This window comes from Agelaius tricolor, unplaced genomic scaffold, assembly GCF_023055355.1.
Source record: "Agelaius tricolor isolate 1412-34295 unplaced genomic scaffold, bAgeTri1.0.p SCAF_11, whole genome shotgun sequence".
NCBI classification, from domain to species: Eukaryota; Metazoa; Chordata; class Aves; order Passeriformes; family Icteridae; genus Agelaius; species Agelaius tricolor.
This window is the reverse complement of record NW_027269271.1, coordinates 17,975,129-18,002,280: the sequence shown is the minus strand read 5'-3', so window position 1 is coordinate 18,002,280 and position 27,152 is coordinate 17,975,129. Positions and strand designations below refer to the sequence as shown.

General features: G+C 37.4%; 1 protein-coding gene across 1 annotated transcript in view; it reads left to right on the top strand.

Moving 5' to 3' along the window:
• Nucleotides 1-14,419: 14,419 nt before the first annotated feature.
• Nucleotides 14,420-27,152, top strand: part of ADGRL2 (adhesion G protein-coupled receptor L2) — a 204,673-nt gene continuing 191,940 nt past the window's right edge. Inside the window, exon 1 of the mRNA XM_071436413.1 lies at nt 14,420-14,542. The gene's annotated coding sequence lies outside the window, so the exon portion shown is untranslated. The remainder of the gene's footprint in view (nt 14,543-27,152) is intronic.

Below are 27,152 nucleotides of genomic sequence, written 5' to 3'. Positions count from 1 at the left end.
GAGGAACAGTTAAGTACCAACTTCAAATCTAACTGGTGCTAACAACACTTCCTATAAAAATAGAAAGTGAGAGATTCCCAGCAAATATCAAACCAATATTTACCTTTAAATGCCTCATATGTTAATACTGATGAGAATTTTCCCATTTTTGTAATACTGATGAGAATTTTCCCATTACTTCACAGAAAAAGGATGATGCCACTAAAATGATGAAACCTTAATATAACCTTTTCAGCAAGAGATAAAATACATTCATTACTGACTGCTGAAGGGCATCCTTAAGCAGCTTAATGTTTGATTTCCTTCCGCCACTTCCGCCACTCCCGCCACTCCCTTCCCTTCCCTTCCCTTCCCTTCCCTTCCCTTCCCTTCCCTTCCCTTCCCTTCCCTTCCCTTCCCTTCCCTTCCCTTCCCTTCCCTTCCCTCCCTTCCCTTCCCTTCCCTTCCCTCTTTTCCTTCCATCCATCCTTTTCCATACGTGGTTGCCCAGCAGGCATCTCAGTACTCACTGACCCTGCCAGTTCAACTATTAAAGAATTTATCTCTCTGAGGAGGCCTGATGTCAACATGATAATCTGTTTGGCGGCCCTTATGATGTCCCATGAATAAAACATATGACAACACAGTTTAAGCTGAAGAGCTTACTATCTGTTACCAAAGAGAGTGTTTGGAAGCTCCCTGATGGCTCAGCCATTCTGAATCCCAAAGCTTGTCTACTTTATTCTCTGGCTAACCCACTGACTACTCACAAAAGGTGTAGTTAACTATTTTTCCCTGTCAGCATCTAATTTTTGAATGGCTTATTAAAAAAAGAATTAATGCAACAGTCTGGGGATTTCGCTTATGTATCTGTGGTGAGAGAGAAATAAAGGATTTTCATCAAGCCAAGAAAGTGCTTCATGGGGGGAGGGGAGAGAGAGAGAGAACTGAATTTCTTTAAGGAAGATCTTAAATTACTTACAGTAGAGTGTTAAAATAGCCACTTGAACTTACATGAGACTCAAGTGAAAGTAGGGCAGCTCAACTCATAAAATGTGTTCCTCAAGTGCATTGTATTTGTGAACTACTTTAAATAAGTGAACCTTTTCCTTTGACTACCTGTTGAAAACAAGGAACTCTGATTCATGGTTCTTCCCACAAGGCTGAGAATCACTTCTTGGCAAGTTAAGGAGGTAAAACCGGTTCCTAGTTCTTAAGGCGGATAAAGTCAGTGTGGAATTGTTTAATGTGACCTTTCCAGCACAAGAACGCTGTTGTTTTCCTATTTTTGAGGGTTTTTTTAAAGCCTAGTCATTAAAAAATGCTTATAGCTCACTTTTTTGCTGCTGGAAATCTCTCCCTTTATGTAGAAGCTTTGGCCATTAATCCTTTAATTATGTTCCTGCTTATATTTAATTTTTGATCTTCTATACTAGGAATCATAAAATGCACATTTTATATAAAGGTTGGTTTATACTTCTGTATAACAGCTGCTATTGGCCAAACAACTTTCCAGGGACTGTCTCTTGTCCATCAACAGTTCTCTTTTCAGCAGCAAACACTCAGCAGAGCACTTTTTACCCTGTGGATTCTGTGTTTCATGTTAGTTATTATCAGATGCCACTTATTCTTTCAAAGCAGTAATATCTGCACAAAATTCAAGTTAGAGTAAATGGGTTAAATAGATGAGGTTGGGACGTTTTTTGAGTAAATTCAAGCTGTGCAAGTGAAAAGTTACTTGAATAATCAGTGCAACACAGTAACTGAATATCAAGGAAATGTCTAGTTTAAAATAAATAAAATTAATGCCTTGCTAAATTTGGGGTTGATCACCTTCCTGATGAGTCTAATTTGTTATATAAGATATTTCTGTCGATATTAAACTTGGACAGTTAAAATTGTACAATTAGTATTTTACATGTAAAAACTTATAGATTTTGATTTTAAGAACACATTAATATTGAAAAGCTCTAACCTCAAAGCTTGCAGAGGTAATTCTTTTTAATAAAAATAACAACAAAAATTACATGCAAGGGGTTGATTCACCTTTATGGTTTTTGGATTTTTTCATTCCCCCTCCATTTGGGTCATAGATGTTTAGAATGTTCATTCCACATTTAGTATTTTCTAGGATCTTTCAGAGTCCATTTCACTGGTTAATGTTAATATTTTACCTGAACATATGGCTAGTTATCTTCATCAGGAATTTTGAAATCAGCAGGAAATTTGCTTCAATTATGAATAAGTAAAAGGTTTTTGTTTCTTTGTTTTTGTTTCTTTGTTTCTTTGTTTGCTTTTTGCTTTTTTTTTTTTTTATGGAAGTCTATCTTGCCTCCTTCAGCTTAGGTAAAGCACTGTCATCATTGTAGCTTAAATCTCCCTGCTTCTCAATTTCAGCCAAAATCTTCGCTTTAACTCATGCATCAACAGGAGGGCAATAACTTCCTCAGTTTTGTGTTCTCTGCTCTGAGTTTTGCTTGATAAAAGTTGTTCCTAATATTTCTTTGTTTCCTTTATAACCTTCCCAGATAGAATTTTTCAATTGTTTCATTATAAATGCAGACTAGAAGTGCTAAAGGTTACATAACGGTAGTCCCAGTTTAGTCTCTTTGTTATGTGCTTGTAAATTTATTGCCCATTGTCCCAGGACAATAATTACAGGTGTCAAAAAATTATACATTATTATATGCTAAGCACTTTACCTGTGAGAAGAAATGGTGTAATAGGAAAAGTGCATCAAAGCTGTATTAGTTTTGTTCTGTTCTGTTTGTTTGAGAAGTAACATTGCAGCTTTGGAAAATTAGTTCCAAACATTTATTATAAGATAGACATTCTTTGATGGAAAAAGTGAAGGGAAGACATGACAAAGAGCATGAAACAGGAAGAAGAAAGTCTGTACCTCTTTCAAAGGTGTGTCATGCATGCCAGGAAGAAAGGCCCAGTTTGGAATTGGGAAAAATTGTCTCAGTGAGAGCTGTGGAAGTGCTGCATTATATTGCTTGTGGAACCTCCAAAACAGATTGGACAGATATCCATTGGCAATTACAGAAAGCATCCTGGATCCCACCTTGGGAAGAGGGTTGGTCTACATGGATTGTAAAGCTCCTTCTCAATCCTATTTTTAAGTCACAATTTTCTAATATCAGGGTAAGTGACACATACAGCTATACAGAAATACATTAATTTTCATTCTGATAGCGCTCGGGGTCAGTGATAGGATACCCTAGATCAAACATCAATTAAAGCTACTTTTGTAAGCCAGCAGAGTTGGAATGTAACCCTGCAGAAAGTAGACACCATTTTGTATGCTGTCAGCAGCTCTAAGGAAGAAAAAATTAGAGAAATTGTCTTCCATTAGTCTGACTCATTCTATGATTCTGTTACTTTGTGAACCAATGCAAATACTGTAGTAGGCAGGATTAAGAATGAGACATTCTATTTCACAGCAATCACATGTGACACTTGCATGTAGATTTTAAAGGAGTTTTTATGCTCATGGACAATTAGCAGGCTCCAGATTATTTCTTTCTTTGTGAAGTTTCTTAAGACTGAAAAATGCAATCCACTCAATAATAAATGTTTTAAAATAATGAAGGGGAGGAAAAATATAGATTTTATGCTTAACATAACTCACCTTAGAAGAAATCATTCAGATCGCTAAGAGTTTGTAGTATCTGACAACTGTCTTCCATATCTTTCTCTTCTACTTATTAACATAGCATCCATGATGTACTGGAGTATTTTTGTGAGGACTCTCATGAGGTGCTTCAGTGGTATTGTGAGACAGCAGATTTCTAGAGTATATATTAGAGTCAAGATAGGAGTAAAAAATTCATGGATCATAAGAGCATCTCTCATTTTGATGAGATATGAACAATTGTCACCTTTGAAACTTTCCTCTCCAAATCACTTTCTGCTCTGAATATGCTTTGCACAGGCTGAACAATGATGGTGCTACACATCTAACTATTAATAGTAGACATGAACTGCTGCAGGGAACTGGCACTTAAAACTATTTGATGAAAAACTCTTTTTTTTTTTTTGCCACAAGCAAATTGGGTTTTGAAAATTGAAGGGAATCCAATTGAATATTTAAGAAAACAGTATTGCATGAAAACATTAGCCATAAATTAGACAATATTCATTTAGGGGTAGAGCCTTGTCCTTCAGATAATGCTCTAAAGTGTCAGACTCAGGGTGCCCAACAGTGACAGGAAATTTGCTGGTGGCATATGCTAAAGGCAAGATCAGTTCCTCCAGAGAAAGTTTTGATTGGGGAAGCCTCCTTACAAGAGTCATTACATGACCAGGCAGGTGAGCTCCACTGCCTAATGCCAAAATAGGAAGCAACGATGAGAGATCTCTTTGTGCTTGTTCTGTGCTTGGAGAAGGTTGTCTCTGAAATCACATCTCAGCTTTTTCCAGCTCTAATTTTGAGAATCCCATCCTGGACAATATCCAGTGTTCTGCACTCAACTTACAAGACATTGACATTTCTTCTATCATAGAAAATGTTAAATACCAGTACAGACTTCACTAAAAGTTTGCGTTGTTAGCCTATGGTGATCCATGCATGAAAGGCAAGAAGACTTGCTGGAATACCACAAGAACTTTGATTAAGATTATTTGGGTCCTGCCTGCATGCAGTAGCTAGAGCCCCAAAGTTGTGTATTAAATCATGTACTCTTTTTGCAGACACAAAACTGCATGAACAATTAATGGGATGTTTACTTCAGAATAACCTGAATGAGCTGTCTGTACAAACTTTTATGAAAGATTACTGTTACCTTATATAAACTATGTGACATGATCCATATAAATGGATTTTGGACTGTTATATCCAATATAGAAAACAGCTATTCAGTTTTTCGTAGTTGCTCTGAGAAAAATAATATCCAGTCTTTAGACCTGGCTTGGAAAATAGCACCTGCAAAATATAAATCAGGGACTACAACCACAGTGCGTACTCGGAACACATGAGAATATTTTATATTAAAAGGTACAGAACTTTTCTTTCTGTGGCCTCCCTTATAAAAAAATAGAACTGTTTATGAAAATCCTAAAACTTGTAATATTTCTGTCACAAATTATTTTGTTCTTTTCATGAGAAAAGTGCTGATTTTTTTGCCCCTTCATATTGAATAGACTTAACATCAATATAGCTCTTTTCTCTAACTTCAAGTTCTTGAAGTGAACACCTTATCATGCCAGAAAACCACTTTTTGTTCATGCACCTGCACAATGATTAATGGAGGTACAACCCTGAAAATAGCATTTGGCAGTTAACAGCTGCTACCAGCACTCTGGAGAGTGCACAGAACCTTGCAAAATTAAAGCCACAGATTTGTTCTCCTCTAAAAAGTCGAACAGAACTCCTGAGTCATGTGTGAGGTGTAGATTGTGCATCATAATTTCAGGTATGCTCTTTACCTCTTGTCTTAAGAGTGACAAGTTCAAAGTCAGCTGATATATTACAACAAAAGACCTCTCAGAAAACTGCCAGCACACACCTGGAGAATATTGCCAACACAAGCAAAGAATTTTAAAGCAGTCAAATTAAAATAAACAAGAAAAGTTGCAGTATGAAACATAACTGGCACACCTCAGCCAAGATGAAAGCACCCATTTAGTCTCAAAAGAAAATACAGAAAAGATAATGAAATACAGAAGAACTGGGACAGCAGCACCAAACCATTCCTTGCTGGTTTTTGGTCAACAGCAGTTCAGTATTGAAGCCACAGCTGTACCTCAGTGGAGTGAATAACCCCACTGACCTACACCTGTGACCCAACATCTGGTAACAGCTGGTAGGTGACAGTCAGACTTTCTGGTTACAAGATGCATGTATGACTGGGTCTTGGATTCACTTTGTCCCCAGTAGTAAGTGTTCAAGGTGAGCTTCAAAAGGAAACAGAAACTATTCTTCTTCACCCTGAAGTGACCGGTAATATCATTTGCCACAGTAGCACACCAGACAAGATGCCAGCAAAATTCAATAAATAGGTTGTGATAACTTATCTAAGGCAAATATTTTCAGGCCACAAATTCAGCACCTGAAGGTTCTCTAGAAAGTTTGGATTTGGCACCAGCTTTGTTCCCATCAATTCATCAAAGTCTTACTGGCCAAGACCTTCAAGTGAGTTTACATATGCTTCCAATATCCATTTAGCCTCAAGGAATTTCTAATTGCCAAGGGACCAAGGGGAATGTGAAGGCTGATATAAGTGCCAGAGGTGACTGTCTCAAGAAATAGGAGACTAAAGCCAAGTTAATCTAGTTCTGATCTAGCACAGCTTTGTGACAGCTCTCTGCCAAACCTGCTGATACTGCTGCTAAGGAGGATGTTACATATGTGTTCCATACTGATGTCCATCTTGTGTTAGACTCTCTCAAAGTCTGGCTCAAGAAAGTCTGACTGGTTTGTATTAAACCTGGGCTTTTTTGCCTTGCTATGCAGATTGCTATGAATAAGCAGTGTTGTTTATTCAAGTCAAAGTGTTGCTATTCTCAAAAAGCTTATGATTTCCAGTTCCTCCTGATCCCTAACAGTGGTAGTAAAAGGCTGGGGAGATAGCTGGCTCCAAGCACTTGTAGATATCTCACTCATGCACTGAAGCTTTTTATGGTTTATTAAATAAATGGACTTAATGGATGTGCTGGCCCTCTGTTCCTTCTTTAATACCTTTGAAGTACTCTCAGTGCTAGCTGTCAACGAAGAAAAAAATATCAGTCAAACTAATGAATAGGCCCAAAGTTTCCCTCACTATTCTTCTCTCCTGAGAAAAGGCCATGGCATATTGTTGAAGCAAAACAAACCAGATTTACTATTCTCCTCATTCATTCTCAGCTGAAATAAAAAAGCTTGCACCAATCTGCAGATTACTAGAGCATCTGAGAACAACTACTTATGGGGAAGAGAATGTCAGAGTAAAGACTTTGCCACAGAATCTTTTGGAAGGGAAAGGAAAGGAAGAAACTGTGCTTGAGAGATCAAATTCAGAAAATTTCTTTGCTAAGGAATTTGTGCCAAAGGGGCAATGGTAAGACACCAGGTACAAAAGGAAACCAGGGGCTAGAGAAGCTGAAAGAAGAGGCGTCCCACTGTGGAATGACTGGAATGCTCGGAAAGGGAAGTCTCTGTATTGACCATCTTGCTTGATCTGCATGTCAAAAGCAACTTCTGCCACATAGAAACATACTTCTGTTCCAAAAAATGCTGTGATAAACAAAGCATTCAAGGCCATGCCATTGATCTCTTCCTGCAATGTTTTAGAGCAGGTATACAGCATGAAATAGCATGTCTTTCAGAAAATCCATGTACAAAAGGGATAATGGAAGTAAACAGTAAAGGTCGCCTTGTAATGATTGATTTTACCATAAGTAGGAGTAAAGCTCACTAATGCACCATCACATTTTTAGCTATTAAGCCCCATAAACCTGGGTATGATTTTTCAGATTAGCTAACAATTTCACAGAGTTCTCCAGGCAAACTCAGAACTCTTTGAGTCTAAGCAGGAGAACACCTTCCCTAAAGAACAACTTACATAAGTTAACAAGTGTTTCATGTTAGCATGGGGGAAAGATGCTGGAAAAAACATGGGAAAATGTTCTGTTGCCTGAATTATCCAATATTTGCCACATAGAATGACTGCTTTTTGAGCACTTTCTAAAAACAGTGTAGTTTTTAGAGATATGCTCATCCAATAAATAAATATACATCCCATTTGTTATGATGAGAGGATCTGTTCCACAGAAAAATATTAGAAGTATACTGTTTTTTGACATTCTATCTTCCAGGTATATTCATTCACACTAATTAGTTCTTTTCTATTTCATACTGTTTCATATAGATGGTAATTTGTGAGAATAATACAGAGTAATTCCAAAGCAAGTACTCAGGTAATTTATCGGGATGAAACTCTTAATTTTTCACTAATCAGTTCTGCATCTCATTCTGCTTTTGAGGGCCTTGAATGAACTCCAATGGACAGGATTTTTGTCTCTGACTTTAACAAAAAATTATCATCAAAAATCAATGGCTTTTCAGCTTGTCTGCTAAGGAACTTTGTAGGTTTCAACATAAGGGAGTTGATGCTGTTTATCACAGAATCAATAGCAAATTAGTTAATGAACCATCAATGCATACATAGTTTTGCACTTGTTTCATCCATATTTCTGTCTAAAGGATAAATTTATCCTAAGCACCCCCTAATTTCCAATCAAGGTTTCTGGTACCAATAGATAGATATCCATATAGGTGTAGTTATGGAGGTACATTATTTCTTCCACTAAAAAAGTGTCTTGAAGTTAGTAACCTTTTCACTAGAGTTAAAAGGTAAATATATTTGTCAAGATCTTCAGCTAGAATTAAGAAAAAAGTTATCATTCAAAGATGAATGTTTTAAACTTTACTTAGTGGAAACTCAGTAGGCCAATTTACAATTGCTTCAGTGTGGTTCAAATGCCATAACCAATGTTAAAAAAAGAAAAATACAACTTTGTTCTTGAAGGTGATTGACAGAAGATATCATTATCTCTGCAACCTTTTTTCCCTATCCAAAATAAAATAAGTACTAAAGAAATAGAAACTTTTAGTTCAGAAATAGGGATTATATTATTAATTATTTTGCAAGCAGAGAATATTATATAATCTAATGACTGATTCCAAATGTTACTAGTAGAGCCCAGAAGGCTGTTGTATAATCAGCTGCTGCATACAAACTTTCCCAAAAGGTGAGCCTTGAGAAAGCAAAGTTTCCGAATGTGCTTTCACAAAGGTGAGACACTGGTACTCTGCATGTTTGGTGGGCATTAGGGGTGTTTCTTGTGTGGTACTCATTTGAGAACTATCAGCAGCAGAAACAGGTACTGTGGCTGCTAGAAAAGTCATTGAGATGGTACTGTGTTAGATGGCATCCCTGAGACTGTTAATGTTAAAGGCTGTTTTTAGGTAAAGAGTCAGACATGAGCTCAGGAGATAATGCATTTGGTATGATTTGAAACACTCTGAATCCATAAGAATTTGGAATTTTCCAGGTTTTGACATTAAAACAAAGACAAAAAAAATTCTTACCACCAGTTATCTTTGTTTCTTATAAATGAGACATGGTTTTTTGGTCATCTAAGTCCTAAATTGAGCAGCATCCATCTTTTCCGTCATCTTATAGTCATTTTTTACATGATTAATGAACATTTATCCCTGAACTACAATTCTGCCAATATGAAATGGCTTTTCAAACTCACAGGAACAACTGAGGTTGGGTTTAAACAATATGCAAGGTCAGCTGGAAGTTTCTCCTTGGATTGGTGACCTTCACTGTGTCTCAGTTTGTAGCACAGAATGTAAGGCAGAGATGCAAGACTAGCAGCATATGCCTCTCATAAATGTGCATGTGAAGTGCCTGGGCCAAATCCTTATATTTTAGCGGATTTACCTTCTCTTACCTCCACTGAAACCACACCCACACAGCCAGGTTGCAATTTGTCCCAAAGTGTTAAAAATTTCCAGGGAGTAAGACAAATCTTTAAAAAGAAACAAGATAATTTCTTTAAAAAGAAACAAGGTAGACAAATCTTAAAAAGAAACAAGTTTTAGTAACAAGATAGCCAAAATATCTAAGCAAAGGATATTTTCTGTTGGATGTTTTGTTGTAGCTGACCAAAAGTAAGCCAGACAGAGTTGACTTAAATTATAAAGAGGAAGCTGGGAATGGTTGTTTGTTTGTTGGGGTTTTTTTAAAGTTATCAGTCATTAGACAGAGACAAAACACATCACAGTAGGAAACCTGTAAAATGGTTCTTGCAATCCTCAAGGGCATTTCTTTCAGTCTTTCAACAACAGAACTGGTCTATATCATAAGTCTTATTTATAAAGAGGCTTTCAGGCAATTTCACACTGCTTTTCTCTGATGCTGCCCAAAAAAACATGTAAACCCGAGGGATTAGTAGTGACTTAGAGGGAAAATAGTGTAAAGTTACAGGATGAACTGAGCCAGTGCAGCTGCCTTGATGCACTGTTCCCTGGGGCTAGTGCAATGAGTGAAACTTATCTAAGTGCCCCAGCCCACTCCCACCCGCCCTCTGTGACTTGCTATATTGTGCACTAGAATTACTCGGTCTCAGGGGGCCGTCAAGTCTTTAATGGCCTATAGTGTGCTAAGAGAGGGGAGTTCACTACCTTGGAGCTGGAAGTTAAACCTCCTTTTATAGCTCTATTTTGACAGTAACAACTGGGAAGCACGGTAAACAAAATGTTTGCTCACGCACTGCAGTTGGTCACCTATTTCGATTCAGTTATTTTTATGTTAGCATCTTAGCATGCAAAATAAATTGTGGCATTAATTATCCATTGTGGGTCTGTCATGAGTTACAGGTATCAATTATATTGTGGTACAACTGGTTAATGATACTGCACATCCGAGATTTTGAGTGTATATTTTCTCATTTATTAAAATTGTCTGCAGAGGAGCTATCAAATACGTAATGAGACAATATCTGTTTTCATCTTTTGTTTACTATATTAACTGACTTACATCTAGTTAATCCACTTCCCATTTAAATTGTTATGAAAAGTCTCATACAAGCAATTGTCTTTCTGCAAACACAGAATGAAAACCAACACAAATTTCACTTAAGTCTACAATATGCATAAGCTGTCTTTATAAATGAAGGTCTTAAAAGCCCATCACCTCTTCAAAGAGAAGCTCTACATAACACACTCCCATTTGCTACATGAAATAGTGATTTGTTTTACGTTTGTTGTGTTTACAGTTGCGTAGACACTTCCAACAATTTCATACGTCGGAATATTTAGCATTCACTTGTCAGAAAGAATTGTTGTAAGAAAGGATAGGAATTCAATTTAGACCCTTCTACTATTGAATTCAGTAGCATTGCCTGTCCCTTCAAAGTTGGAATTTGAGTATGTGTTAAGGGCTCTGTAATCTTTGTGATCTATGTTCAGTGTTCATACTCACTCTGTTACTGAGCTGAAGGTTATTGGGGGTGGGTAAGGGCAGAGTTTTGCTTAGTAAATAGTGCATGATCAGACTTATTCTTTTCCCACTGAAGTACCGTGAGGATTAATTTGTTAATGTCAGTGCAGCACTTTGAAGACATAATAAAGAAAATAAAGTTACTCTGGTGATGAGTGCCACAGAAGTGTCTATAAATGAATAAAGTGCTGTCTAAGTGCTAAGTATTATTATGATTACTGCCTGCATTTGCAAAGAAGTGGTTAAATACAGTGGGATGTGGGTGTAAAATTACATTTTAAATGGATCTATTTTTGAGATTACTTATCAGCATGATTAGTGTGATAATAATTACATTTATCATTAATAATACATTTTTGAAAAGTTAGGCAAAAAAGCTAACAAGTTTGATTTTGATTTTGCCAGAAATGCGCAGTGCTTTCCAAAAGCAATCTGTAGGACTTGTCTCTGGAATGCAGCTGTGTAAGATTTCACTAACATCTTGCAGGTGGAGCCTAATTTTAGTTCAGCCTTGAGAAGGGGGAATTGTTTTCTCTGATAAGCACAGCACCATAACAGCAGCAAAACAGGTGGAGCTTTAGACAAGTACTTGTTTACTTTCCTGTTTAAAAAAAAACAACAAACCAACACAGATGAGTCATATCATTAATCATACAGTTTCAATTTGATTTTAACAAGTCTAACAGTCTGCAGCACATTTGACCTGCTGATTCTCAAGCATGGAACAAACCCAACAGAATGGGAAATGTTCAGAAAATGAGCATTCAATCCTAAATTTAGTGGAGAAGGAGCTGGTAAATGATGGGAAGGAAAATTTAGAAATGCATCTGCTCAGTCACAAAGAGTGAGAGCAGAATCAGTTTCAACAATTTCTCCGTCAGCTTCAGCAGTCTCTTATTAGAGCTTTGAAGTTAACTTTATGTAGAACTTCGAGATTCTTGAGCTGCAAGACATGAAAATGAACCAGAGTATAAAAGCTGAGCAGCAGCTTGCTGCCTTTAGTCCCATTGGTAATATAAACTCAGTATAATAAATCTTGCTCCTTTACTCTTGACCTGTTTATGTTTTAAGCTCACCAGAAATCCTTATTATCTGAATGATCAATAACTGATGTCTTTTTCATCAGTTGTTATGCAACTTCTCAGTTTGTACATGGCAAAATAGAGTAATCCCAGAGTGTCCTTGGGGTAAACAGTCTATTACTAACTCTATTACTTGGCTAGAAAGGCTACTTTGCTGTACATGCTTCTTTTCTAAGCTTCCACGTTTTGGATTAATGTACAAGATACACTGAGGTTTTCAGGATTTTTTTACCTTGAAAAAACAGAGGTTCTTTCCAGGGCTGTGTTCAACATGTTTTTTATGTGGTAGACTGTAGAGTTGTTGGTCTCATCCATGACAGCTCTTGGCTGTTTTTTTCGGATGGCATTTATTCTGATATTTACACCTCAGGTTAACTTTTTGCATCTCACTTATTTAAACTTATTTACACTAACCATAAAGTTAGTCTAATAGAAGGTTTCTCAGGTGTACCACAAAAACACTGTTGTCGTGCTCCAGGTCACATATCACCTGTAAGGAAATCATGGTTACTGGATTAGAAAATCTGTGTCTTTCCAACTCTGGATTTCTAATAGTTCTTTTAAAATTAGCTGAATGGACAGCAGCTGGAACCAACAAAGAGCTGTTGTTTCATGTGATGCTATTTCCAGCATCCTTTTGGAGAGTTCCTACACTTTATGTCCTTGACTATAAAGCCGTTGTCTTCCAAACATCTCTTTTAATGAACAAGAAGAGATGTAAATTTGTCTACAAAGTTTTTGGTAATTTCTCAGGAAGCATAAACTGTTCCTGCACTTAAAATTAAATGGGCTCATCAAAGGTCTCTATACTGCATGCTTTTCTTTTTCTCCAGACACACATGGCATATCTAAACAATTCTTGAGGAGGGCAGTAGTTTACTTGATCACTTCAGTGATCATCTATTTATTTCTTTATAACAGTAATAACAACATAATGCTTTTTATTCAATGGCCCCATAGTGCCTATCATTTTTTCATATAGCTCAGCTGCCTCAGAAAAGCAGCACACTCTGGAGCATGATGGCACAGACTGTTGATTTCTTTCCAAGTAATTCTAGTACACATTTGATTGGTAGTGACATGCCTGTGAAGCTCAGAGATGGTGAACAGACTCATCTTATCTATATCTCACCCTATCTTAGCACTTACAAGAGGTCTTCCCCCTGTCAGAATAGAGGAGCACCGGATACTGAAGTCATGTTTTTGTTGAGTTGTGTCTGTTATCTCCTTCTCTTGGATGCACAGGGCCTGGGTAGAGTCTGGGTATCTGAGACTGTCCTCTAGTCTCATTCCTGTCTATTCCAACTCATGCAACTGCATCTGGTTAAGAATGGGGTGTGTGCTAACCTGAGGATCCACCCTGAATTGATCCTGTTTACGGAGGTTTGTGAAGGAGCACCGGGTGAGAATTAGAGGACTGAGTTCACTGGCATTTTTGAGAAAACATTAATCCAGGAAGGATTTTGTGGCCAAAATCCTGTTCTTACTCTGCTGCTGAAGCTGTGCTGCCCCAGTTGCAAGTTGAATTTATCACTGATGTTGAATGTCTTCTGAAATATTTAATGGAGATCATAGCATTTATAGCCAGTACCATAAACCTGAGCTTTCAGAATCACCAAAAATGATATCTCCAGTGCTGAAGAAGGGCAATTGCACAATAATTCCCTTTAGTCTATCATTTTTTGGTATTGATTTATGCCTTCCCCAGGAGTAAACTCCATCTACACGTGTAAGAGGCTTTACTCTCTCCATTGGAGCATTGGCAGTGTTGGTACTACAGCCTGTAGAAAGGGCTTAAACAACGTTATGGTCCTAGCATAATACACAAGAAATGCTACAAAATACTGTTTGTTTCTAGTGTTTTCTGAACTGCAGCAGTGCTGGTTAGGATGCTCTCGAGCAGGCTGTGTCACTCTTGGGGAGGGTGCTGTGCAGGGTCGGGAGCTGGACCCAGTGATCCTTGAGGGTCCCTCCAACTCAGCCTTTTCTGTGATTCTGTGAATAGAAACAAGTCTTTGGGTCTGGCCTGTCCAAGTAGAGAGCAGAAGTATGTGAATATACTGTAGCATTTGAAAAGAAACATTTAGAAGGGTATGGGAATGGTTTTTGCCTTTGCCTAGTTTCAGTGTTTCTTGATTTTGATGGGGACTCACAGAACTTAGGCTACTGCTAAGTTTTAAAACATTATCAAAGGCATTCTAAATATTCTAGTTGCTTAAGCTCAGTTGATTCTGTAAATATTTGCCAAGTCTATATTTATCACTCTATGTTTCAGTTATCTCCAGTTTGTTAACCCAAAATAAGTCTTTCTAGCATTTCCATGTTCTCACCATGTCAAAACAATGTGAGCTGACATGCCTTTTTTTCTGATTTATATTTTTTTATAAGTGATGAAAATGAACCTAAAATCCACCAAAGCTGAACACGCTCAACAGTGAAGGAAGGAGCATAACAGCCACAACAGTGTTTCAATTCAGGCTAAAGAAGGTAGGCTTTGATCTGTTCATTGTATTTCAGCAGTTTCTGTGTCAACTGAGGGAAGAGAACTTCCTATGCTGATTATTGCTGTTAGAATACAGAAATTCTCTTTATAATTTATGTTAGCTTAAAGAAACTACTTTATTATGGTATCAACCTGTACAATTATCTTTTGTCATATTTTGTCTCTGCCTTTTCTGAGGACCAAATTATGTGGAGAGAAGCAAAACAAGATCTGATCTTACTTGGGGGTTTACTTTAGTGGGAGAGTCACAGCATTTTTTAAACTGTTGTTGTCAGTCACTATGGTAAATCCACTGGTACAAACAGGAGAAGCTCTAGGAGAGCGGCTCTGCATCAAGAACAGTCTATGGCTCCAAGGAAATAAAGCCATAAACTCTCTTGGAGTAATTCATTTCTGTAGCTGAAGAAACAGTCTGTATGAAATTTTGTAAATGCAGAATACCAATGGGCTTGATTGTATTCTTTTCTGTTTCTGAAGATTATAGGAGAATGGCCCTACTGCAGTCATATTTGTAAGATAAAAGATCATGGTAATCTTTTAATTTCTCAGAGGAGATCTCTGCTGAAAAAATGTATTAAGAAAGGACTTATTTCAACCAAATTATAAAGTTAGAGCAGGCAACTTTATTGAAAGAGACTGGAACTCAGCACTGCCCCAGAAGTCAGCATTTATGGGTCTCTGCTGCAAAGAATTGTCTCTTCTGCAGCTCCACTTTATTTGATGAGGAGTCCTGAAATCTAACAGTCAGCTCTTCTGCTCTGCCTCCTCAATTCCCTATTCTTGCCTGGCAAGAGCACGCCTTTTAAAACTAAAAAGCCATTTCAGAGAAAAAGAGAAAGAGAAGGAGTTTTTAAATTAACATTGAAATTGTCAGAGACTAATTGCATGTTAGCATCAAACAAACATTGTTGATGTTGTTTTTGGGTTTTGTGTTTTATAAGTTTTCTGTAACCCCTAATCAAACATGGGCAAGTATCTGTTGAAACAATGTATGTAATTTGTTTACATTGTTAGTTCAGATAATTACAAAGCAAGCACAATGGAAATAACTGGTTTCTTACTTTTATGTGGAAAGTGTCGGGGGGAGGGGGAGGAGGAACTCAACAGCTAACCAGTGGTTGTCAGCTGCTGTGTAAAATATTGCCTAATTTACAGTTGTTGCATATTAGCATTGCTAAGAATGCTAGGGACATAAAGTGTCATGTTGAATATAGGGTGATGACTTCATACTAGAGCAAGTCTGGGGATATGACCAGTTTGCAGTCACAGAGAAATCAGCTTTAATTAATTTGAGTGCCAGCACTGTGTATAATTACACAGCATGAGAGTTTGCATGCAAATGCTAAAATGCTGATTGTTGAAATACTTGCACTTACTTATTAATACATTGGGACTAAGCAATCCTGGCCTGTGAGCAAGGTATAGAAAGAACACACGGTGCTGTTGGGATAATTTGCACTGCCCTGTAGTTAGCAAGCAGAATTCAGATAGTTCTGCTTCTACAGTGATAAGCATAACACATTAGTCATTCTCGTGGGTGACACACCTTGCAGCCCCCTCTCAGTGTGCAACTAAAACAAGATGATCTATTATTATTAAAGTTGTCAGAAACATAACAGCAGGATTTGAGCTTCATTTATTGTAAACACTAGCTACAACTCAATCTTGCTTTTCAATTTCAGTTTTTATTTACTTATTATGTATTGTCAGTATTCTCAATTAGAAAAAAAAAAGTCTTGTAGGCAACTGTAATATAGAAATTGTCATAGTAAAGTAAGCCCTCTTGTTTGATGTTTCACACCTTTCAAAGACCATGACAAAAGATGGTATGTAGCTTTTTCTCCTCTACCCAGAAAATTCCAGTGCAAAGCTTTTTTTCTGGACTTTGCAGTTGCTGTGTTCTGAGGAATCAAACTGGTAGCCTGAGAAATGGAAGTTGTGTATTGCCCTATCCAGTCTTAATCAGTATGTTGGTCTTATCCGTGTGTGACTAATCCTGTTTGCAATCAATTTATCTCAGTATTTTACTGCAGCAACGAATTTCACTGATTAATTATATGCTGAGTAACGTAATAGCAGGGACACTAAAAACACTGTTCCTTAATTTGGATGAAACTCTTTTGTCTGTTGATATACACAGGGAAAAGTACATTGGTCTGTCCTTGTCGTTCATTACTTTATACATCAGCAAAATCTGCTGCTAAACTCAGGTAGTCCACTCCTCTTCAGTATCTCACCATATGGAACTTCTTCATATCTTTAATCATGCTGTTGACCTTCTCTGGATCTTGCCAAAATACATTCATAATTCAGGAAAAAAAAAAGAGTTTGAATGTACTTGTTCATCACACAATGATCTTTGTATACATCTAGGTAGTGAAACACAGGTTAATACAGGAGCTTATTTTGTATGCATCTGAAAATTTGCTCTGTTTTTTATGTTGCTTCTTAAAGAATGTATTTCATTTGCAAAACATTAACATTTGTCAGGGTTATTTCCAGCCACACAGAAAATGTTCCTTTGTGTATTTTGATTATTTAAAGCAATTTTGCTTCTCTGATGCATATGTGCATCCAGCACAGCATGTTCACTGCTTTGAATGAATGTGTGGGGAATGCTGTTAATTTCCTCATGTGCATGTAGAGAAATGCTTTTACTGTCTACTGCACATGTTGAGATGGGGTTGCTTTGTCTTCTCTTTCACATTATATAGTGCAGACTTCTTCTTTGTATTTGAAATGTAATAACTACCATAGATTACAAAATTGACAATAAACAGTATATGTTAGACACCGGTTTGGGGCTTCCCAGGGTGTCCAGATGAATCCCAGAGTGCTCTATTAGGCACCAAGGCTTTTACCATGCTTTGGGTGGTTAAGAGTGGAGTCCAGTATAACCAGATGGTAGCTGGAAGATTGTGCCTAGATTACAGTGAGGGAAAATACTGATGTCCTAAACAAATAATAATTAATACTTTGATCACTTGATTAGTCGAGTTTAAGAATGCTCTGGAGTGCATTAGTTCCAAATCCTTCCCCTAGGACATGCATTTTTCTGAGCACAGCAGATTCTGCTGCATAGCCAGCAAAAAGTGCTCAAGGAAGCCAATGCCTCCAGCATGCTGCAGTCATCTTCCCCACAGATCCAGGGTCTAATGCCCTGGAATCAGTGCCACAGACAAGACTGGTGAGGTGTTGGGAATTGCTCTGTGACTGTATGTGTTTTCACTGACCAAGCTTCAAGGACAACTTGAAAATATCATGGTGAGAGGATTTTGTGCTTCATTCTGCCTTACATTTAAGCATGTGTCTAATTTTAAACACATAGTTACTTCCATTCATTTCAATGGTATTATTGTTGTACATAATTTTTAAATATCTGCTCAAGTGATTTAGTAAATTGTATTCAGAAAAGGCATCAGAGGCAGGAGTACCTGTGAATGTGATGGGATAGCTGGAGACCAGCTGTCCAGTGGAAACATCTCTCTTCTGTGTCTGAACCATTGTTCTTCTCCATTTAAATAAAAATCTCACTTTCTCTGGATTTCTCCCATCTTCCTATATAAGGTCATTGTAGGCTTTTTCCTTTGGAGGGAATTCTGGCAGCTCTCATGAGCTGTCCTAGCTATGAGATATTGTGCTGTGGCCTCAGTTCAAGTCTTATCAAATTGTAACTCAATTTGTACTGTCTCTCACTGCATATTTCAAGCAAACTCAGGTATTTTTAAAAACAAACAAAAAGACATTTTCTCATTGTTTTCAGGAAATTTCAGTAGAGCCCAGTGCTGAATAAATAAATGACAGAACAGAAAAATATATATTTCTTTTCCTGGAATACAAGTCAAGCACAAGACTACAAAGCAGATAGCTATGATTTAGAAAACTATAACTCAGTATTAATGTTTAATGGATGTGGCACATTCCTTGCTGGGAAGTGTTATAAATCACTCCTTGAAAGAAAACAACAGAATATTTGAGGAGCATGTTGACGAGGGTTTTGTGTGGTTCAAAGGTGACATGGAAACAATGGCCACCTGAAGACAGTATTATATTGCTGTGACAAAGAGCAATTCAGCTCTATCCATTTCCTAAACACGGAAAAGAGTGGCTTTTTTAGCGTTCTTTTGGTTCTGCTTATATCTTTCGTATATTCTTATTTTCTTCTAGGAAGAAGATTTTCCACTCCTATCATTCTTAATTAAAAGGGTTTTTTCCAGCCTGGTTTTTAGTCTATCAGGCATAAATGCTTTTTGCTGTGTTTTGCTATAGCATGAAGTGAGCTGGCTGTGCCCAGAAGACTTGATTCTGCCATCCTTATTCCTGTTGAGATTGATTTTGATACCAGCTGGACCCACCCTGAGTTGTTTCTTTCTTCTCCATAATTGTATTGAAGTCAGCAGGACTATTCATATCAGTAACTGCTCGCTGTGTGCTGGTGTTCAGAGCACAGCTCAGGAGGACTCACTGGTGGCCAGTGTGTTAAGTCTGCCTGAATATGGGGAGCTGAGCCTGGCCCACTGAGTACTCAGCTTAATAGCACTTTCCAGAGTAATTACTGCTTACTACAGTGAAGCAGGGCAGGATCCTGACATGTTTTCTCTCTCTCTGTTGCTACTTACTTTCCTTTTTATTCCTGAAGTGAGTGTATTTGGCTGGATATTTCCCTAGGAAAAGCAAGGTATGTGATTATAACCAAATGAACAACTTGGAACAACAAAAGCCCCACAAATCAAATTTGTTTATAGCTTGTTGCTGCTTTTGTTTGCTTCAGAAAAGCCTATTACATTTACTCTTAAATGATACAATATGACCAGTGTGATCTTGTGGTAAACAATAAGAGTAGCTGTTTCTCAGATTTGCTTTTTGTGGCTTTTCAATGTTTTTCATTAAACAGAGCTTGCAAACTTTAATTCATAAACTCACCTTTTAGCCTCATCAATCATAATAAAGAACCTTAATAGCTGAATGTTCACATCATACAAACTCAATTGTGGTTCTAATCGTGGTCGATTCCTTTTTTGAAACATTTTTGGAACACTAGTTAGTTTCTGTTTTGATTATATATGTTAAAGAAAACCTCTGTTGTGGATATTTCTTTTTATTTAAATAAGTAGATGCTTGTTTGAAGGAAAACTTACACCAAGAGGGAAGAGTACTACTTTAGGCAACATTGGCCCCAGTATTTTACAATTTCTGAACTCTGCTAATCTTTCTATACCTGTAGTTTACATACTTGCTAACGATTTCCTTCTTTCAGCTCCTAAAAGTGGATGTTTTCTCCATTCTCTTAAGAGAAGAATTTATATCAGTAGGGATGTTGTGCATAAAGACACTGACAGTATCAGCACTACAGTTTTGCCTTGAATGTGGTTACTGAACAGATATCCTTGCTGAGCACTGTGAACCTGACTATCACTAATAGCAGGTCAATACTAAAATTAACACACAAACCACAGAAGAAAAGTACCCAAAGGCCTTGCAGAGCTCTTAAGTAGTACATGTGTGTTATATTCTGTGTTGGCCCTCCCATGATGTCTTTAGTCTTTCTAGTATTTAAGGTGATTGATAGACCTGATGGCATGGGCACTTCAATGTGGTGCAAGTATTTTCACTGCATATTTTGCAGCAGAGATATTCATATCAGCTAGATTGAAAGGCAGAACTCAACATTTGAGGGTATTTCTGGTCTAAAAATGCTTCTTGTGTGCCTGCATATGTTTATCTACACACACTTTTACAAATATACACAAAATATAAAAATATATACACATTTTAATTTTGTAATCAGCAAACATACAAATTTGAAGAAATATCAAAGCATCCAGGATCTGGTTCCACTTTGATCAGAGCAAATACTGACAAATCAAATTCCATACTTTATGTGGGAGAACAAAGTAGAGATCATTGTAATGGCACCCTTGACCCCAGACTCTTCTTATTTGTTCATTGATTAAAAATGCTGTGGCATAGTCATAGACAGTTGTGTAAAGCTGTTGAGTTGAAAATAATCTATTTTCAAAAATTATTTGGCTGATTCTTTGGTAAAATTTGCCTGCAGGCAAACACTTGAAAATGATACAGCCTATTAGAGCTTAAAGTGAGGAAAACTCTTGATAGCTGATGTTCACACATCACTAATAACCTGAAAAGTTATGGGGTTTAGACAGTAGTATTAAAAGTAAATTCCATGTGATACATTGAACAGATGCCAATCCTGTTCATGCAAGGGTCCCAGTGTTAAAAAAATGTATTAAATCCACTTTCTGAATGCCCCTGTTCATTATTTTGCTGACTTGGAAACCTTGACGTGTTTTGTATCCATTTCATTATCTCCAAAAAGCATGAATTGTAATGGAATTTACATAAAAATCCTGCTTTGGAGTGGAGACTTTACTGCACAGTCAGCTGCACCCCTAATCCAATCTTCCCCAATGCAGTTGGCCTGCTGGTTGCCAAACTCTAACAGTGGGGATCTCCTTTGTTAAGAAAAGTATGAATTTGAGCTTTAAAATGAGCAGAAGTCTTTTCTATTACTCACGATGCCTCCTCTTGCTGAGTTTACATGAAATGTCTAGCAGGAGGTGTTATTAAATAGCCTCAAAAATTAGGCAAAAAACCAATTATCTAGAAAAGGGACACAAAAGGCTTAAAGAAATGAGCATTTGAATTTTCATTATGGAGTATCCATGGGACACCACACCACTATTTGAATTTTGTTATTAACCCTTTGCATAAAAAGGATTTAATACTTTTAATCAGTTTTGAATTACACTTTGAGGAAAGCACAAGTTGGGAATTTTAAAAAGCCTCCTTCATTTCTTTCAGTATTATTTCAGTGTTCCCGTGTTTGCACTTATCTCAAAAGAGTTTTAACTTTGTATTAGATTTTTTGTGAAGGTTGATTACATGGGCATTTCAGTCTCACCTTCACTCTTTATTTAGCTGAAATTCCTAATCAGTTCAGTGGGGGGTAGACAGGACTCAAGTGTTCCTTTAGATGAATTTCAGCTTCTAAAAAATCTTAGGGGTTGAGTAATGTATTCTTGTTTGTTTTTTCCACTCTACAGATAAAATCTAGAGAGCATTCATCATCACCTGGATAGGAGTGATTTAAAGCAGTTCACAGTTTAGGCTGGCAGCCATTTTCTGAATTTCAGCAAAGCATCAAAATTAGAGTGGCAAGCAGTAATTTAATAATGTTTTCATGGGACCTTTGTAAAGGCGATACAGACAGAGACACATATTGCTAGGGAATTCTTCCTGGAACAGATCTTGCTTTATTAACAAAAAGCATCCAGCTGTCCTTGCCTCAAGAAAAATGCTTTCTTCAAATTAACATTGCTCTTTTATTCTGCTGAAAATGAAGTTTTCTAATGGGTCAGTCTTGTTTTTATTCTAAAAGATTCAGTCCCAGTGTCCATGTCTGGTCATGGAACATTCTGCTTTTCCAGTCAGGTTGCTCTTCCCATTTTACTTGTTTCCTCCTTCTTGTTTCAGTCTTTATTAATTTTTTTTCCATTCCATTTTACATTTTTTTTTAAGTTTTTCTTTGCTATAATCCCTCTAACAGTGATGTTAATCTGAATATTATTGAACAGTAAACACAAACTGCTATGGCAGAGCACATCTAAGCCCAGAAGTCATACAGTCACTAACAGACTTTTTCATTTGGTTTCTTCTGTTTTTACTGGGCTCTATTGATTTCTTCTGGAGCACCAGTCTTCCCAGAGCCAGAGGAGAGCAGTCTTTTGGCTCTCTTCCAAAATGCATTTGCCAAATAGTAGCATTAGAAAACTCCCAGGCTTTCTGACAGGAGACAACGGCAGTATCCAAGACCTGTACACCAGGATCCTTCACCTCTGCCCAATCAGATGCTATGCCAAACCATACACTTGCTTAGAAAAGATCCACAGAAACCTTTGACATCTATGGATTTACAAGGAAAGAGTTTACTGGACACTAATAGCACTGACGAGAACAACAAGCTATTACAAACATTCTTTTACTGGTTTAAAAACAGTTCGGTTTCCAGGCAAACACGGCATCACTACAGGCCCATAGAAGAGATAGATCTTCAGACAGCAGTAAAATTTGGCAAATGTTTTTCTTTTTATGATCTAACTTAATTGTTTTCTGCTTTTAGGTGAATGAAAGTGGTATCTCCATCTGAAAGGAATGCTTAAAATTAGAGTGCTGTCTTTTTGTTGAGGTAGATGCAGGTTTGGCCTTTGCCTGCTCCTTTTCAGAGACTGTAGTCAGTTTTTGGGAGACAGAAGGAAGCATATGGGCATGTATGGCCAGGGCCCCTTGAATATTGCCCTTGAGTGCACACTGCTAGTGAACTGAGGAGGACCTGGAAGGACTGACGGGGCTATTTTCACTGCAGTACTACAGAATCAACAAAATTATGTGGAAACTGGACTAGGAAAAAGCACACTTATGAGGGGAATCAAATATTTTGGGCCATTCAAGAAATAGAAAATCAGACTCAGGTCTGCAAAATCTTCTTGGGAAAAGTTCTGTTTGAAGATTTGTGAAAGTACTCATGATTGATCCTTGTCCTGAAAAAATTAAAACAGAGGAACCTTTAACATTTGTGTCCACATCTTTAGCTGGGGAAAAGGATGCAGTTCCATTAAGTCAGTGCAACTGTACTAATTTGCACCAGCTGAGCTTCTGCTTCTTTGTTTGTGTAGCCTTGTCGGCACCCCTTCCAAGGGAAAGCAAACATTCATTGTTCTTTCCTGGGTCAAAGAGAAGTCAGTGCAGAAGGATCCCAAAGTTTCCTTATCTCTTCTTGTTTTCATTTTCACAACGAGCATTATTCACATACAAATGACTTGAACCTACAGTGCAGAACTTAAAGCATGTGCTTCTGAATGTACCTGACACTGGCTGATGGATGAGTAATTTCCATGAGTAGAATTCATGTATTGTCATTGTTTTATGCAACATAATCCATGCTACATTAATTCAAAATGTGTAAACTGGAAAAAACAGCATGATCTGAATCACAATTCATTTCTGATGAAATTTAAATCACCTTTTACCCTAAAGATTTACTTATTAACCCTTTGTTTCTTTAAGTTATTTTGTGCCCCTTATTATTTTATTCTTTTGGTGTTATTGATCCTGTCCTCAATGAGCTGCTTTTTTCACTCCAAGTGGAATATCTGGATCCATGCAACACTATTTGCAAACAAGCTGTTAGTGACTGAGGCATGATCACAGAGAGGTAGATGATGGTAACTTCATTTGCATTCACATATATGCACTCTTATTGCACATATATTGCTAGCTACAATTTTATTTCCCATAAAAATTCTTGCTCATATTCTCATATTCTCATATTATGTGTTCATTAGAATAAGAGTGGCTTGATTAAGGTGAAATCCATATCATGAAGGGGTTTGGAAGTTATTGAAGAAGAGTTTTGGAAGCTGTTTTCCAGGAAACACTTAAGGAGTCACTTCTCAAATGTTGTTAGGTATTTCCAGTCATCCAACTTCTTTCAGAATTAATTGAGAGGTCAATACTTAGTCACCCACTAATTAATCAATGCTAAATATAATGTAAGAAATATCACAGCCAAACTGGAGTCCTAAGATCCATCTTCTGCTGAGACATTAGAAAAACTTTCAGGATTCTGATTGAGGGTTTGGGGCTGAATGTTTCTTGTGAGTGTCTCAGAAGGGCTTGCAAATCTCATTAAAATGCTGTAACCAGAATGAAATGTGGTTTGGAGCGATTTCCTTGTCCCTGATGGAAATCACCCGTTCCCAGGATATTGCTATCCCAGTTTTGCCAGGGACAATATATCCCTAAGGCTCACAAAGCACTTGGGAGTAAGGAAAATGTTTGGCCTTTAAAACAGACAAGGTTATGTCAAGAGTCAGTTATTTTAAAAGAAAAAAAAGTCCCTGGTGGGAGAATCTTTGCAAATTTAAAAACTTGCCTCTTTTCAAGTGGTGCAAGCTGAGCAGTGGGCTCTCCTTGGCTGTACATTCAGCACTTTATCCATGAACAAAGTATAAATATTTCCAGAAAACCCATTTCTATATTTATTTTCAGAGTGACATCACTTCCCCTCTGTATAGCTGGTGAGAGATGGTTCAATCCAAAGCCAGCTCTATTTTCAGAGAATACACAGACACATAGGGTGCTAGCTCTGGAACTGCAGTGGTTTTCACTGTAAATGAAACAATGATACTCTCCAGTTCCTCACCCAAATTCTCTATTTTTTTTGGTTTAGTACAGGCTAAAGAGCACATTTTTTTGTGGGGAGTCTCATGTGAAAATACCGACCACCAATCATCAGACTCCAGTAGCAATTACTGTAAACTATGCTGCTCCATCCAATAACATTAATATTTTTAACAATTCTCTTTCCAAAAATAACTGCACTTTGTGAGGATCAAAAATGAATAGAGTTCTCTTCTTTCTTCAAAGTATGTTATGAAGCAAACTATTATTTAAATGTATTCTTAAGTACACAGGTACTATTATAAGCGATGCATTGGGTTTATCTGAACCTTTGGTCATACATTTATGAGTTTCAAAATATGTTTTATTGTATTTTATAGAAATGTTTTACATTTATATACCTTTTTGTTTACTCTCCACCACTTTACCCCCGAGAAGAGGCTTTTAGGAGGGAAGGTGTTCAGCAGCAACCTGCTCATGTTTCAGCTGAGGGGTGTGTTCCCCTCAAGGAACAAGAAGGCTGCTTAACTTATAAATATCTGCTCAGCCTCTTTCTGTTTGAAAGGCCAGTGCTGCTGGGGCTCAATCACTGGTGGATAGGCAACCTTTCCTGCCTGGCAATGGTAAACAAGCCTCAGCTTTTACCTTCTCCTGCAGGAGTATGAGAGCATTAGCTGCATGGTAGGTCGGTGCTCAGGACAGAGGGGAGCTGTCACTGCTTTTATATCTGCAGAGAACAATTGCCTGCAATTCCTGAGCCCTGGCTGCCTCATTAAGTGCACTTTAGAACTATTTCACCAAAAAACCACAGAGATTTGTTTCCTTTTCATTTATTTACATGTAATGCTTACCTTGGCCAGTGTGGCCGTGGTTTTTAGAGCAGGGTTTCTTATCTTGACCGGGAAACTCGATGATGTTTTAAAGAAGCCAAGTAGTTCCTCATAGCCACACATCCCTCCAGTGGCTCCATCAGGGTCAAAGTCAGGGTTCTCTTACACCTTTTTTCTCCCCTTTAACCACATGGCCTCCCTCACTGCTGGCAATGTGCATCTGAGTTACATTGGCTGGGAAACTGCAGCAGCCAGGAAAGGGAACGGTCACACCTCCATAGCCTTGGGACTCAGGGCAGGGCAGGGTTAGCAGCTGCTCACAGGTGATGCATCTTTTCACCAGGAAAGGTCAATTTAATGTGAGATCCCTATCAAAAACGCTAACTCAGTGCCCTGAAACTGTTCTGAGCCCCTAAAGAAGGGTTTTTTTAGCTCCATCCTGCATCTTTAACATTTTGGTGTTTAGAAACTGATTTCCTGGAGCTTTAAGTAAGACACCAGGTATCTTGGCTCCAATACAGATTTTTAGAACTTGAGTTGATATGGGAATTCTGTGTTGTGCTTTCCTTATTTTGTGTATTGTTAAATTATACACTTTGAGGTGCTCTTATGATTAGTGTCATTTACTCTCAAATTCTTGTGAATGTTATTTTGAAGTACTTCAGATATTTTCATTTTAATGACACATAATGATAAATACAATTATTAAAAAACACATCCCAGTGCAAACCTAGTGATGTCTTAAGAACCTGGAATTCTTCAGAAAAACGATAAGACTATAAATTGAAATAACATCTAGGCTAATTGTGAGTCAGTAAAAACTAGCCTTTTAGTTTGCTGATCAAAAGCAAGTGTTTTCATAGTGTGATTTCAAGAGGAAAATAATTCCATTGATACAGCAATTTTAGAGCACAGAGGGCAGAAACACACATTTTTTGGTAAACCTTTGGAACAGCTAGCAAAAGCAGTGCCACAAGAAAAAAAAAAATAGGCATTTTGATATAGACAGTGCTAAGATCATTTGCTAGCAGTACCCTGACTGTTAATTACAGAATCTTGAAGTCTTTTCACTATTATATAAAGAATCAATTCAATGACCTGAGATCAGATGAAATATGAAAAGGCTTCTTAGTCTGCCTTTGTACCTTGATGGAGGCACTTTCAATCAGCGGAAACCAGTACATTGATTTACTTATTAGAAAGTTATTAAAAAAGAGAACTCCACTGTGAACCATCTACAGAACAGACTAATCTGGTGCCTTTCCAGGAGAGATGACCATCTAATGCCTGAAATTCACAAGACAAAAGGAAATTTTGCCTGATTTATAGGTACATGCTGATGCTGAATGACTGTTAGAAAGGATCACAAAATTCACCAGAAGCTTTGCTTGCTGAGAGAATGTGTTACATCAGTTTTGGATAAGGAGAGGGGATTTAGGGGAAACCACTATGATTTTTAGGGGTATCACAATATTACAAGAAACAACCCAGGAGAATACAGTAAACCTGTTAAAAATTCCACCAGACTTCAGAAAATAAACAAAGCATTGACACTATCAGT